Genomic DNA, 6,395 nt, shown 5'->3' on the forward strand with positions numbered 1-6,395 from the left:
CTGTGGATGCATAGTTTTCATCATTAAATTTCAGTGTCTGCATAATCTTCCACAAAACTAAGCTGTCATAATGATTTAATTATTGAATATTTATTTGATTTCCAATCCTTCATTTCATTTGTAGATATAACCATAGGACTTGGCTATTGTGTTTTTGAAGGAAGATCTAACACTCTTTTTCCCTCAGATGACTAATGATTTATCCACTCAATGAGAACTACTAATTTGCTAAGGAAAAAATTGTTGACAAGATCTTAATTTCTCTCCTCTGGGCAAATGTATTTATGAAATGTATGAAACAGTTTTACCTCTCACCACTAGGTGGCGATATGTGCACTGACCGAGTCTGCTTCACAGACACCACAACTTGAACAGGCAGATGAGGAGCTTTCTCCTGTCCTGTTGTCAACAATGCTCTAATAACAGCTCACACCTTTCTTTGCCTTAGCATGCCAGTATTTCCTCCCAAGACAATGTTTTCTGTAAAAACCTACTTTTTGTGTTGCCATTCCCCTGCTGCTTGAGTTTATTTTTGTGGCCTGTTCTGCGTACACACCAGCACACCCTGAGGAGGGCAGTAGGAGGCTGTGAGCAAAAGTAGTACCTGTCCAGTCCTCTGCAGGTTGGCAAAGTGAACATCTGGTATGAAGAGCACGGGCTGCGAGTGCAGGTCAGGCATGGTTTTGAAGTACGTGATGTCACTTTTCTTCTGTAAAGGTATGGCGGCCAGCTTCCCGTCAGAGGCTGCACGAAACCACAACAACCACAGAACAGGGCTATGCACACATGAACACTGTCAGCCAAGTCCATGATCCTCCCCCAAAGCTTTCCCAGCAGCCTAGATTATGCTTCAAATGCCCTTCCCCAGGCCCAAATAAACAAAAAGAGCATGGGATTCTGGGAAGTACAATGAGGGTAGAAGGCTCCTCCACTTCCAGCTGTCCTGTGTGTACCGTGGAGGACTTCTGTTTGCTTTCCATGTCAACGCTGCCCCTGTCTGCACTGTAGGGGCAAAGCAGGCCACACCTGGAGCCTTCGTACCTTCCCCTGTAGCCAGCTTCTTCTGTCTCTTCAAAGGACCCTGCTGGCTACAATCAGCATTGGGGAGGGGTTGACTTACAGTTGTTGCACTGGGTTTGGGAGGCCTGGCCCTTCCCTTTCTTCCTATTCTGCTTTCTCTCTTCATCTCAGATTTTTCTTTCTGCTCCCTGATGGGGAAAACAGAGACCAAGCAAGGTATGTTTTCAGAGCATAAAAGAATATTCTCATTTTCTTTCTCTCTCACACACAGCATGAAGATGGGAAGAGGAAGCCAGGAAGCCTCCTGCCTCAGCAAAATGAGAACACTCACAGATCTTCATGCTACATTCTGACCTGTAAGGCCAGCTCATCGGATTGCTGCCTCTTCCTGTCTCATGCCTACTCCATGAACTTGGCTTTTGAATCCATGGGGAAAGAACAGGCTGAGTTCTCTGGCCCAGTGTCACCTGCTGGGTAGCTCAGTGCTATTAATAGAACAGCCTAAGCACTGGCCCATGGCGTCCGCTCCTAGGCACAGACAGCTTTCAGGCAAGTGCCACTTCCCAGGGCAAGTTTTCCTCTGCCTATGGTTATGAATTTTTTCAAAAATCATCACAGGAAGAAATAAAGGGGGCATTTTTGTAGCCACACAAAGATGCGGGATCACTCTGCACATGAAATTATCGTATTTCCCTGTATGCTTAGAGATGGTGCTCACTCTACCACGTAGGAGAAACATGCATTCACTCACTTCTGTGCTCCTGTTCTTTGTAATTTGACTTCTTATTAGCCAAATTCAAGGCCTTCTCCTGCTCCACTACCTGATCAGCTGCCCCTGGTGTCAGCATCATTTGCTGTTCATATTTCTTTTGGGCCATTTCTTAACCTATTTTCCTCTCCTGATCCCAGAAAGGCATCCAGCACAGCTTCCTCCATTCTGGCTTCAGCAGAATTCAAGTACACCATGAATTCACAATTCACAGGTGACATTCACAGGACACCAAGCCAAACCTGCTTCCTAGGTCCATGTTAACAGTCTCTTTCCTTGCAGTCTGTTTAGGAAACAGTGACACACACCACATAAAGCACCCAGTAATCTGCACCCTTCAGACAAACCAAATACACTTTTGGTCACACTGACTCTTACTGGTCTTACTGACTTAGAGCAGAAAGCCAGACAAGACTAGGATACAGTGAGGACTTGGGTTCAGCAAGAGCACCATGGCTTTGGAGGGAGTTCTTGAAGGATGGGCCACTGCTGTTTTCCATAGATGGGACTCAGACAATCACAATGCACCTTTCATACCAAAAACTACCAAAGAAATAGCGGTTCTTATGCTATTTTACATTAAATTTTGAGGTGTCATTGATACTTACAGGCCATGGAAATCCACAGCAAGAGGGACAACATAGAGAAATATAGATACACCGGCTACAAAAAACTCATCAAAATAACACAGATTTTTGTAGAGCCTTTGTGTTTAAACAAAGAGAAATCAATTCTAAATGCCCCCAATAACACCTTGCTCAAACCAACTTCAAGTTTGGAGTGGGAAATGGCAACATTTTTTCTTAGATACATACAGAGCACTTTGCCATGTGTTGGAAGCTATGTGTAATTCAGTATTCCATACAAATATGTATTATCTACCCCTATAAATTATAGTTCACTCAAGACACATCCCAAAATTATACAAATTATTTTTTCATTGTCAAATTTTGTGTTATTTTTAAGTATTAGTGTCATGTGAAAAACACTCATCATGCTGAATATTGCCCTGGTTAGTTTGCTGTGTTTTTGTTTTGTTTTATTTGTTTGTTGATCAACTTGACACAAGCTAAAGTCATAGGAGAGAATCTCAACTGAGAAAATGCCTGCGGAGCATTTTCTTGATGGATGAGAAAAGGCCCAGCCTGCTGGCAGTGGTGTCGGCCATGGCACAGGCTCCTGGATCTAAGAAAGCAAGCTGAGCAAGCCGGGGAGAGGGGGTGTGCAGGAGCAGGGCAAGTCAGTAAGCAGCTCTCCTCCATAACCACTGCCTCAGTTCCTGCCTCCAGGTTCCTGCTGTGAGCTCCTTCCCTGCCTTCACTCTGTGATGTGCCCTGGAAGAATAAGACGAAACAAGCCCACTCTCCCACCTGCTGCTTTTGGTCATGGGCTTTATCCCAGTGCTAGACGGCTAACTCAGACAGATAGTGCAATGACCTGAATGAGAACATTCTCCAGAACCTGGTATGCAAACACTTGGTCCCCAGTTGGTGGTGATGCCTGGGAAGCTGGCATCATTGGAGAAAGGCTCATTGGAGAAAGTGCATCACTGGGGCTGGGCTTAAGAGAGTTTAAAACCTCACTCCACTTTCTCTCTCTGCACTATGCCTGCATCTCATCTTCCTGTTCCTACTTTCATGCTTACTTTCACACTGCTATGCCTCACCTGCCCTGATAAACTCAACCCCCTGGACCCATATGGCATTTTATCTTAGCACGAGAAAAGTAACCAATAAAAATGGGTACAGCCCAAGAAATTTTACTTTTAAAGAATGGTTTTATTTGTGCTATTTCTGAGAATAGCCAAGAAAGAATTGTTTAAGAATTATCTATATCATCCTCCTCTTCAGGAAAACAGCAAACAGTGGATGATGCAGAATACCTCTGGTCCAGGCTTGGAAGGCCACAACAGCTTCTGCAGAGGACTTGGCAGTAGCCTTGGGGACTGAGGTTATAATAGAAGCTGTGAGGCTTCTGGAGGTAAAGCCAAAGACAAGGAGTGGATCCCTGTCACCAAGCTGGGCCACCTGGTCAAGGACTTGAAAATAGAATTCCTGGAGACAATTTACCTCTTCTCCCCACCCATTAAGGAATCCTAGACCATCAGCTTTTTCCTGAGAGCATCCCCAAAAGATGAGATTCTGAAGATCTTGCCAGGGTAGATGCTGCAATGAGGACCCAGTTCAAGGCTTTAGTTGCTATTGGGGACTAGAATAGTTATGTTGGCCCTGGTATTAAGTGGTCCAAGGATATAGCCAATCAAAACCCGAGGGGCTATCATCTTGGCCAAGCTTTCCACTCTTTCTGTATGGAAAGGCTAGTTGGGGAACAAGATTGGCAAGCCCCACATTGTTCCATGCAGAGTGACAGGAAGCTGTGGTTCCACACTGCTGAGTCCCCCCCAACCGAGAGGCACTGGCATCATCTCTGCTCCTGTGTCCAGAAAGCTGCTAAGTATGGCCAGTATTAATGACCGCCAACATAAGACAGGGCTGCACTGCCACCCTGGGCAACTCCATCAAGGCCACCTTTCATGCCATCTCCAAATCCTACAGCTTCTTGATCCTGGAACCTCTGGGAAAGACTGTGTTCATCAAATAACCTCATCAGGAATTCATGGACCACCTTGAGAAAACCCTCACCAGAGTTCAGAGGACCTAGGCTCCAGCTGTGGCTACCACATATGGGGTTTTATACAAGATCATAAAATGAATTAAGCGTATTTTTGGAAAAAATTATATATGTGCAGTATAGTTTTCAGGAGCTAGAAACACATTATACACTCTTGGGGAACTGTTATTCTCATTTCTAAATAAAGCTGTGATTTCAGTAAGACCCAAAAAAGCACTACACATTCAGTACAGACAGATCTGCCTCCACCAAGATCTTGCATCACTTTATTTCCTAGGAGTACTTGTCGCCAAAACTTCCAGAAAACATTACTTCTACACTTAGGGAAGAAGTCCATTTCATTTAAGAGGGCAAATTTGATGCAGCTGATGCAATTACAGTTAACCCATCCACAAGGTCCTAAGACTCTTCTTCATGTGAGTTTCTTGACATTCCCCACTCCTTAACACTGCAATATACAGAAACCTATGTCATCACTCACTGCTTGAAAAAAAAAATGCCAATCCATCATGCTTCATTAGGGCATTTAAAACAGGAACTATTAGGAATGTGACCTTTCTTATTGGCAAAGCGTACATGAGAGTGATCCATTCTGGGTTTTCAATGTTTAAAATCATAGCCATACAAGTAAATGGTTTTTCCAACCACCTTTTCCTAGCCTACGGCCCCGCCATGTGACTTCAAAAACAAAGCTTTGGGGCAGGTAGGGAACGTACACATTCCCCTTCTCATCCTTTCTCACTGAAAGGAAAAATAACTGAATGAAAATAGGTTTGTTTTTTTTTTAATTGGCAAACAACTGGTATAATGAGCCCATTTTATCCCTTAAAGCCTCTTTTCCTCTAGGACATAGGCTCACAACCACAGTGCAATACTCTCCTCCCTACAAGTTTGGGGTTTTGTGTGTGTGTTTGTTTAGTTTTGGGTTTTTTGAATGATCAGTAGTCACTCTCACATTCAGTGTATAAAGTTAGCTATTGATTCAAGGAGTCTGAACTGAGACAGATCTATGTCTGGACCCAGCTCCTCTGCTGCGTGAGTCCAGCCAAGTGCCTTTGACCCATGTGTATGTACTCACTGAGTGTTTCGTCAAATGGCCTCTGGGCTCTGGAGGCTACCTAACTGTCCCTCGGTTCTATAAGGGCTATACAGCTGTGCCTACAGTGCAATTCCAGTGGCTTTTATTATCTTCTCTTAACCATTTCCTCTCTGCTGTCACTTCTCTTGGCTCACAGGGACACATTCCTCCCTGTGCTATTTCATTGCTATAACAGGCAATTTAAAACAGACTGGTGTAGCTTTAAGAATGAAGGGTAGCATGGAATTAGCTATGGGCCTCTTTTCATTTCTCTTCTCCATCATCTAATCTGAAGTAGTCACCAGTGTATACCTATAAGCAGCCAGTGAGATTACACTGTCTTTGTTACCTCACTTGTATGTATGTGTGTTGTGTGCAAGTGTCCTTCAGTGTGTTCTGAGGCCAGAGAAGCATTTGGAATGTCCTCCTCTATTATGCCCTGACTTATTGCCTTGAGACAGGTCTCTCATTGAACCTAAAGTTTGACATTTAAGCTACAGTGAGTGGCTGGACACCCACATGCCTCAGAAACAATCCCAATGTTACAGGCACATGCAATACGCCCAGATTTTTATACTAGTGGTAAGGATTAAAATTTAGGGCCTTGTGCTTACATAAAAAGTACTCTTATCCACTGAGCCATTTCCCTGCAGTTTATTGAGCTTTTCAGTAGTTATCCTATGACTAAGTAGTAGTAGTAGGCCACACTGATGGCTACATGATGGCTACATGTCTGCACTCTCCGATTTACAGATAACTGTGTGCCCTCCATCAGCATATCACCTGTGCTTTCACATTCCATGTCTAGAGTTTATTCTCTACTAGATTTAGGGAGAAGGAATATTCACCAGAATTGGGATGTTATATTGTCGTTTATGTTTTATTTGAAGTTTGTGT

General features: G+C 43.8%; 1 pseudogene; it reads left to right on the forward strand.

The window, feature by feature from the left end:
* The first annotated feature begins 1,535 nt into the window (after positions 1-1,535).
* LOC132652515 (small ribosomal subunit protein uS5-like) lies at positions 1,536-4,390 on the forward strand (annotated as a pseudogene).
* Positions 4,391-6,395: the final 2,005 nt, after the last annotated feature.

This window comes from Meriones unguiculatus, chromosome 2 (genome assembly GCF_030254825.1).
Source record: "Meriones unguiculatus strain TT.TT164.6M chromosome 2, Bangor_MerUng_6.1, whole genome shotgun sequence".
Taxonomy (NCBI): Eukaryota; Metazoa; Chordata; class Mammalia; order Rodentia; family Muridae; genus Meriones; species Meriones unguiculatus.